The following is a 9,078-nucleotide window of genomic DNA, read 5'->3' as shown; positions in this document are numbered from 1 at the left end:
GAGTCTAGTGGTTAGAGCAGGGGGTGGGAGCCAGGACTCCTGGGTTCTCTCTCTCCCCAGCTCTGGGACGGGAGTCTAGTGGTTAGAGCAGGGGGTGGGAGCCAGGACTCCCGGGTTCTCTCTCTCCCCAGCTCTGGGAAGGGAGTCTAGTGGTTAGAGCAGGGGGTGGGAGCCAGGACTCCTGGGTTCTCTCTCTCCCCAGCTCTGGGAAGGGAGTCTAGTGGTTAGAGCAGGGGGTGGGAGCCAGGACTCCTGGGTTCTCTCTCTCCCCAGCTCTGGGAAGGGAGTCTAGTGGTTAGAGCAGGGGGTGGGAGCCAGGACTCCTGGGTTCTCCCCTTGCTGCTCTCCTCCCAAGGCCAGGCTGGAATGCGGGTGATAACTCGATGCTGCAATGGGAAAGGCAAAGAGCAGGTTCCCCCCCACAAAGACAAGCCCTGGGTGTGAGTGAGATGCTGGGTGGGGAGCACTGGGGGGCTGTTGGGAGGAAAATGCTGCCTAGCCCCCTGCTCTAAGCGGCTGCCCCCGCCCCCGATTTGTAGAGGGCCAACGGGCTAGAATCTCTGCTCAATGCACCAGACTCTGCCCTGGGCTCCCTGCTGTGGCAGGGGCAGCGTTCCAGATTCACACCTGTGCAGCCGAGAGTGGGATCTGGCCCTGCGTCCGTCCGTCTGTCTCCGACACATGCCCATGCCCCCTGTGACGCAGGCAGAGCCCCCTCCTCCCGCCCCGATGCGGCAGGATCCCCTCACAGGGACGACAGGACTTGCTGGCTCCTACCTCTGGAAATATTTCAGAGCCCCCCTGCAGTGGGCAGTATGGGGGCGAGTGGGGGGGGCTTGGTGGGGTGAGCAGGGCCCCCTCTCCCCGGCAGGGGACAGGCCAGGGCATTTCCCACAGCTGAATGGGTCTCAGAATTAGGGCATCTTGCGAGCGCTCCAGCAGCGTATGAATTATTGAGGAGCTGCCAGGCAGATTTGCAGAGATGCCTTCCCCTGGGCGCCTGCAAACCCACCCCCGCCCCGGCCAGCGTGGAAAACGCCAGCCAGGCACGGGGACGGGGGTGGGGCTGCGGGGGAAGGGCAGCCAGGGTCAGGAGTGACCCCAGCAGAGCAGGGGGGAGCAGCCCCCGATCTAGCGCACGAGATCGGGGCAGGGAGCCAGGAGTCCTGGGGCAGCAGAGGGATCTGAGCCCCAGCCCCCATGCAGCTGCTGGGTGGGGGGGTATGTTTGTGTCACAGGCGCCAGGACCTGGGGGGGGGGGCATGTGTCTGGTAGCGACAGCTGCTCATACCATGCTGCAGCCTCAAAGCATCTCCATGTGGGCGGCCGAGAGAGGCTGGCACCGGTGTGGAAGGGGGGGCTGCCCAGTGAGTGTGTGAGTGCTGCCCCACCCCCAACACAGCCCTGCACATGGACGAGCCGCGCACCGGAGGCAGGTGCAGACAGAGACCCAGCGCTGTACCCTCGCACGCTCGCACGCCCAGCACGCTGCTACCACCGGGTTCTGCTCCTTCCCGCAACACGCCACTACCACCAGCTCCGTGGCGTGGGCCCAGTCTGTCTGTCCCAAGCCGAGAGCCCAGCAGAGCGCCCGGGGGCTGCTCTCTGTGGAGCATGGCAGGGCTCTGACCCCTGGGCAGGTTAGACCCCCTGGCGTCTGAGCGCGAAGCCCAGGGCCCTGCCTATGGTCCAGCTCTGCTGCCTCTGTTCTAGCCCAGATGGTGCCCACGGTTTCAACTGGATACCGAATCCTTCTTTGCTTCCTGCCCTACACTGCTGTTCCAGAGCTGCCACATCCCACCCCAGAGGTGGCTGCATTTCAGTGCTAGGTGAGCACCTCCTGAACGGAGGCGGGGCTAGGACAATGCCTATAATGCTCTCTGTGCCCCAGGCCGGCTGCCTGGGGGTTGCCTCCCCCCAGGCGTTAGGAGGCTGCGCAGGTGCTGGCAGCAGTGCCAGGCTCCTGTGGGGCAGGTCCGTCCTTCTGGTGCAGCGAGGGCCCTAGGGCAAGAGGTGCAGGGGGGCAGCTGCCCCACCCAGCATGGCTGGGCCCCTCTGTAGGGGCCCCTGGCCCTGCCCACTCTATGTCCCTGGAGTGTGGGGATCGCCCCGGAGGGAGCCACTGCCCCCTGGGCTGCGATAACGGCCAGTCCCCAGGGACTCTCAGTGCTCCTTGCCCCCTTCCTCCCCACCCGCTCCCCCCATCTGTGCCCTGGCCACGCCCGCCCCGGTCAGCACCCCCCAGGTCTCCATTACAGAATTCCTTCCTCCCGCCAGTCTCAGCCCCTGCCCTGGGCTTCCCCCAGGAGCCCCCCCAGATTCCCACCTGCCTCTTGAGGACGCTGGAGGTGGTGTCGGAAGAGGTGCTGCCATCCCAGCGCTTGAAGCAGCTCTTGTGTTTCTGGAGCTTCCGGGGGGTCTGGGGGGAGGTGGGAGATGGGATGACAGACCTGGTGGCGGGAGCAGGGGCCTGGAGCCCAGCCGCAGCGTTGCTGGCTCCAGTCTCCCGGAGCAGGGAGCAGGCCCCATGGCCTGGGACGGTGCCAGGCTGCTCCAGCTCTGGGGCCTTGGCGGGTTCCTGGGTTTTCTGTCCAGCAGGGAGGGCTGGAGACCCGCTGAGTGGTCAAAGGGGAGCAGAGATTCTCTGAGCGTCTGGGGCTTGCGCCAGGCGGGAGCAGGGCGCTGTGTGCTGGGGAACAGGCTCTGCCCAGACCAGCACGGGGTGAGGACTGGCACATGGCTCGGGGGAAGGAGGGTACCCAGGGCCTGGGGGATCATGCCCTGGTGGGGGAGGTGTCCCTGAGGCTGGGCTTGGGCATTCAGGAGGCCCCCCCAAAAAACGGCAGGGCAAGGAGCAGCAGCACTGGCCACCCTGCGGCCACCCCGAGCCTTGGCCCTGCGGCCCCTCTGCTGAATGGGCAGGGGGCAGCTGCTGCTCCTCACCCCCGCACTGGGGCAGGCGCCTGTGCCAGGGGCCTGCCTGCCCGTGCCCAGCTTCCAGCAGCCCCGTCCCCTCTGCTGTGCCCACGGGACGCACCCAGCACCAGCTCAGGCCTGCCAGGGCATGGCCCGTTCCTGACTCCACCCCAGGGCTGCCAGGGGCCCCCCATCCTGGAGCCGCCTGGCCGGGGGGCCCCGTGTCCCATTCCCGGAGCCCCCGAGACAGCCAGAGACAGCCAGGCTCCATGCCCCCCCCCGGGCCATGGCAGGGGGACAAGGACCGAGCATCCAGGTGGGACATGCCCCAGAGGGGGGTGCAGGAGGCGCAGGGTGGGGGTGAGACCCTCTGCCCCCCCGGCCCCCGGGCTGCAGAGAGTTAAATGCCCGGGCAGGGGGCGGGTCTCTGCTCATCTGAAAGGCCGTGGGGGAGGCGGCTGCTGCAGGCTCGCCTGGGCTCGACATCTCCGGCGGCACCAGGCAGCCAGGCAGGCGGGCAGCCGGTACCTGGCCCGCGGCGGCGGGGGAAGGGGAGGGCGGCGCGCCGGGGTCGCTGGCTCTGCCTCCTGCTTGGCATCACAGGGGCTCGCTGGGGCTTTTCCCGTCTGTCGCTCCCCCTCCCCTTCTCGGGGCCCAGGGGCTCGCCCCCCGCCCATCCCCGTGGGGTCGGAGCTGGGCCCTCCCCCAGCCAGCCCAGGGACCCCTCAGCTGGGCCCAGCAGGCAGGGCGGGGGGACCCCTCAGCTGGGCCCTGGAGGGCCAGGCGGGGGGACTGCTGGATGGGGGGAACCTGAGCTGGGCCCTGGTGGGACCCCTCAGCTGGGCCCTGGCGGGCCAGGCGGGGGGACCCCTGGAGGGGGGACCCCTGAGCTGGGCCCTAGCGGGCTGGGCGGGGGGACCCCTGAGCTGGGCTCTGGCGGGCCGGGCGGGGGGACCCCTAGATGGGGGACCCCTGAGCTGGGCCCTGGCAGGCCGGGCAGGGAGACCCCTGAGCTGGGCCCTGGCAGGCTGGGCAGGGGGACCCCTGGAGGGGGGAACCCTGAGCTGGGCCCTGGCAGGCCGGGCGGGGGGACCCCTGAGCTGGGCCCTGGCGGGCCGGGCGGGGGGACCCCTGGAGGGGGGACCCCTGAGCTGGGCCCTGGCAGGCCGGGCGGGGGGACCCCTGAGCTGGGCCCTGGCAGGCAGGTGGTAGCTCCCGGCCTCTGCTGGGCTCCCAGAACCACTTGGGCCCAGCCGGGCGAAGGTGCATTTTTGCAGAGCATCTTCCAGCGGGCGCCTGTTTCCAGTTAGGTGTGGGGGTGAGAGCTGAGCAGGGGGCGGGCAGGGGCCGGGGACCAGCCAAGGAGCTGGCCAGACTGTGCTGAACCTTTCGGGGGACACGTCCATTTTGTTCGTTCATTCTTCACCCCCCACCCCCACATCCTGCTTGTGCAGAGAGACCCCCTGCATCTCTGCCCGGGCTGGTCCCCCTGGCTGGGGGATCCGGAGCCATTGGGGAGGTGAAGCTCCTGACGGCAGAGCAGATGCACCTGGGCAGGAGCCAGCTCCCATGTGCGTGGGGTGGGCACGGGGCAGAGGGATGGAGTGGGAGGGTCTCTTTGAATGAGCAGTTGGGCAAAGCAAAGAGTCACATGATGCCAGGGCATTGGTGGAGAAAAGCTGCCAGGAGGGACTGAGGAGGGGAAGGAGGGGTGTGTGTGGGTGTGTGCACGGCCATATTGTGTAGTCGTGTGTCACACACACAGGAGTGTACCCATGTGAGTGTGCAAGGCAGGGCTTCTTTGCTTTTGTATAGACTTGTGCAGGCGTGTGTGCGGTGGAGAGTGTGTTCATGGGGTGTGTACGCGTGTCTGTTTGCATGTGCACCGTGGTGCTTATTCGCATGCACATACCTGCAGAGCCCATGTGTTCTGTGTGACACCCCCGGGGGAGCCCCTCAGGGCTGGCAGTGCCCCCCCCTTTCCCCACCTGCTGTTACAGCCACCCTGAGACTGGATCCACGGGGCTGGTCTCGGGGCTCCGCTGAGATGCAGCTGCACCAGCAGGCCGAGGCTGGGCTGGGTGGCCCCGGCTCTGGGCTTCGCCCAGGACCATCCCTGAGCTCTAGGAACGCCGTTGGGATGCTCAGCGCACGCTGCCGGCTGCCCCATTCTAGGGGCTCGCCGTCATCCGGGGTGTACCTCAAAGGGCGCCCCTAGCCCAGCCGGTCCCCGCCTTGCACCCCAGTGCAGCTGGGAGACGCCACCAGAGGGCGCAGGAAGCTTTGAAATCAGCTGTCAGACCCTGCTGCAGCTGGGCCAGTGCAATGCAGCCCTCTCTGCCTGGCATGCACCCACCCACGCCCCCCTGGCCCCCGGCGGGTCTGGCCAGCGCTGCACCTCGGGGCCACTCCTCAGAGCCAGACTCAGCCGCTGGCCCCAGCTGCCCTCCCACGGGATGGGGCCCAGCTCTGGGGAGCTCTGGCCTCTACTTCAGGCTTGGAAACGCACAAGTCACACATGCACACGGTCACACACGGTCGTGCATGTGTGCAAACACACATACTATCCCCCCCTTGGAGGCAGAGAGGGGCAGTGCGACACGCTCAGGGCACTGACAGTTCCAGCTGTTGGATCTGCAAGGGGCAGCTGCTGTCACAGGCTGCTTGTGTCCCAAAGCCCACGCACAGGGGAGTCAGTCGTGTGAGTCCCATTTCACAGCTGGGGAAACTGAGGCACATAGCGGCCATTAAGTGACTTGTCTAAGGTTGAACAGCGAGGCAGGGAATCCGGGCTCCCGGTTGCCTGCTTTGATCACTAGACCCCACTTTCCTCCCTGAAGGAGCCTTGGAGGAGATGCTGGAGACCCTGTCTCCCGTCCAGCGCCCGCTGGGTTCCTCCAGGGGCCCCACTGGTGTGGGTTGTAGCCCCTCCCCCATCACATCCTGAAACATTGTACTTTTTTGCCTGTGAACTTTCACCCCCCTTCCACGGGTTGCCATGACAACTTTGTTTACAGCATAATTTGGATCAATCAAATCCGAGGCAGAGCCGGTGACAGGTCTGTTGCTAGGCGATGGGAAGCCCAATGGAAGTTGGGTGCTGATAACCAAAGTTATTCTTGGTGCCCAGGGGGCTGGGCGTGGCGGGCGGGGGGGGCGTATGGGGGTGGGCACCTGGGGAGGCTCAGATGGGGGCTGACAGCTCTGAAAGGTCTGAAACCAGGCGGCAGAAAGGCCCGGCTAGTCCATCCCCGGCCTCGCCCACAGGGGGTGCTGTGGGGAGCGGGGCAGGAGTGCTGGGTGCGGGGAGGGGTGCTCTCCTGGCAGGGGGGTGCTCTGTGCCTTCCTTTCCTGGCCTGTCTGTAATGTGAGGGTGTTTGCAGCGGGCGTTCAGCTCACGCAGTGTGATTCCGATCCGGAGCGGGATCCTGCCGAGCGCAGCTCAGTTTGGACCTGGGCGTCTTGGCCGCACTGAGCCGGGTGGATTTCAGAGCAAACCGGGCACTGGGCAGCTTTGCATCTGAACCGTTCCCGACCGACTCTAAAGTCAATAGGGCCAGACCCAGGAAATGTGGAGTCAGCCACTGACTGCGACGGGCTCAGGGCTGGATTGTGCGCTCAGCTGCCCCCGAGTAAATCCAGACACCTCCCCCTGTCTTGGGGGTAGGGCCTGGATGCTGCAGGTGACAGTAACTGGCTCATCAGTCGGAGGGATCTGATGCATGGGGGGAGGGTCACCTATTGGCCCCGGCTCCTGCTTTTCTGTTTTCTTTTGTTGGTGACTTTTTAGCACCTTGCGCTGGACCCGGCCGCTCCATATCACTCCTGTTTCCCTTCCTGGTCCCCGGGCACTGCCTCCAGGCCGCTGGCATCCAGCAATTGAAACCGCAGGGACATAGGAACATGAACTGCAGGACTCCTGGGTTCTTGCTTCAGCTCTGCTGCTGATTCACTGCATGATCTTGGGCAACTCACAGCACCGTCCCCTGCCTCAGTTTACCCCTCGACAGTGGGAATGGTTGTATCCACCTCCTGGTGCGGGGGAAGCTTAGTTAATAAGTGTTGGGTGCTTGGAGATGTGTTAGCTTATCACTGCACTGGAACCTGGCAATGAAAATGCCATTGTAATAATTAATCCCAGAGAGCTTTACAAAGGTAAGGAGCTGATAGCTGAACTATGTGCAGGAATTACCTCGCCTGCCGCTGAAATGCAGCCTCTTCTAGGCTGGGCCGCAGCAGCTTTTAACAGCACACGGCAACAGGGAGTGGGAAAGAATTCCAGGGGTAACTGGAACGAAGGGTGCTGTGTGTGCCCAGGACCCCCGGCCGAGCATGTCTCCTCTTGGAAAAGGTGCCACAGGATTGTTAATGGTGGCAGTACACACGCACAGAATTCCAGGTCTGGCAGGGTGGGGGGCTAGTGGGTTAGAACATAGGCCATGGAGCCCAGACTCCTGGGTTCTGTTGCCTTGTGGGGAAACCCATTGGTTTTCCATTTTCCCGTCAGGTCCGGAAAGGGTTAATGTCACCCACGTGATTCCCCTGCCCGGATCCCATGCACCAGAATCTGATGCAATGGAAGTTTAGGAAGGAAGGAAGGAAGGAAGGGAAAGGAATACATAAATAAATAAATAACGTGGCCCATGTGAGCCCAAAGGGCCCGGCTTCGGGGAATCGCTCCCAGAGAAGCCCGGCAGCTCAAAGAAGTGCGTGTAAGAAGATTTTCACAGCCTTATCTGTGGAAAAGCCAATCTGCAGGGAGTGGGGGGCGGGGGACGGCGAGGCACTGAGACGGGCTGTGCCCTAGAAAGTGGTGCCAACCCCCAGAGCGGCACGGCACAGCACGGCGGAGACCTCCTGGCACCCAGGAGCTGCCAGAATTCGTCGGTAATTAATCATTAAGCCTGTCTCCCCCGAGGATCTGGGCTGGATTCGGGCTCTGGAGCCAGGATGCTGTGCGCAGGCCTCATTAATGCCGGGGCAGATCCGGAACGGGGCAGGGGAGCAGAACCCGGCCGGTTTCCCTCTGACCTGCATGCCTAGGACCAAGTTAATCAATAACAGATCCACACTGGGGAGCCCGGACACGGAGTGGGCACTGCCCCAGAACTAGGGCAGAACAGGGCACCCTCCCCCTGACATTCCCCATGGGGGCCCATGGGTGGGTTGGATGCTGACTGTATATTACAAGGGTCTGCTGGGTTGGAGGCATGGGGGGTTATTGGGGTTCTCCCATTAATAGCTATCACAGAGGGCTCTGGGTTGGGGGCATGGGGGGTTATTGGGGTTCTCCCATTAATAGATATCACAGAGGGCTCTGGGTTGGGGGCATGGGGGGTTATTGGGGTTCTCCCATTAATAGATATCACAGAGGGCTCTGGGTTGGGGGCGTGGGGGGTTATTGGGGTTCTCCCATTAATAGATATCACAGAGGGCTCTGGGTTGGGGGCGTGGGGGGTTATTGGGGTTCTCCCATTAATAGATATCACAGAGGGCTCTGGGTTGGGGGCATGGGGGGTTATTGGGGTTCTCCCATTAATAGATATCACAGAGGGCTCTGGGTTGGGGGCGTGGGGTTCTGCATCTAACACAGCGTCCCAAGGACCCCACAGGACAGCGAGTGCTTTGGGCACCAGCACACACCAGGTGCTGGCTCCAGTGCAAACTGGGAGAGCTGATCTTTCCTTTGGCATCTCAGCTCCTACACATGCGGGCTCTGTGTCTGTGTGCACATGGGTGTTGCTGGCTTTGCGTGTGTCTGTGTGTACACGTGTGTTGCTGGCTCGGTGTGTGTGTGTATATATGTGTGTGTTGCTGAATGTGTGTGTTGCTGGCTCTGTGTGTTGCTGGCTGTGTGTACACGTGTGTGTGTTGCAACCTGTGTGTGTGTTGCTGTGTGTACACATGTGTTGTGTGTACACGTGTGTACACGTGTGTTGCAACCTGTGTGTGTTGCTGTGTGTACACGTGTGTTGCAGCCTGTGTGTGTGTTGCTATGTGTACACGTGTGTGTTGCAGCCTGTGTGTGTTGCTGTGTGTACATGTGTATGTGTTGCAGTGTGCATGTTGCTGTGTGTACACGTGTGTGTGTTGCTGGCTGTGTGTGTGTTGCTAGCTGTGTGTACACGTGTATGTGTTGCAGTGTGTGTGTTGCTGTGTGTA

The sequence above is a fragment of the Mauremys mutica genome, chromosome 20, assembly GCF_020497125.1.
Source record: "Mauremys mutica isolate MM-2020 ecotype Southern chromosome 20, ASM2049712v1, whole genome shotgun sequence".
Taxonomy (NCBI): Eukaryota; Metazoa; Chordata; order Testudines; family Geoemydidae; genus Mauremys; species Mauremys mutica.
The sequence above is the reverse complement of the archived record's forward strand: the minus strand, read 5'-3'. Positions refer to the sequence as shown.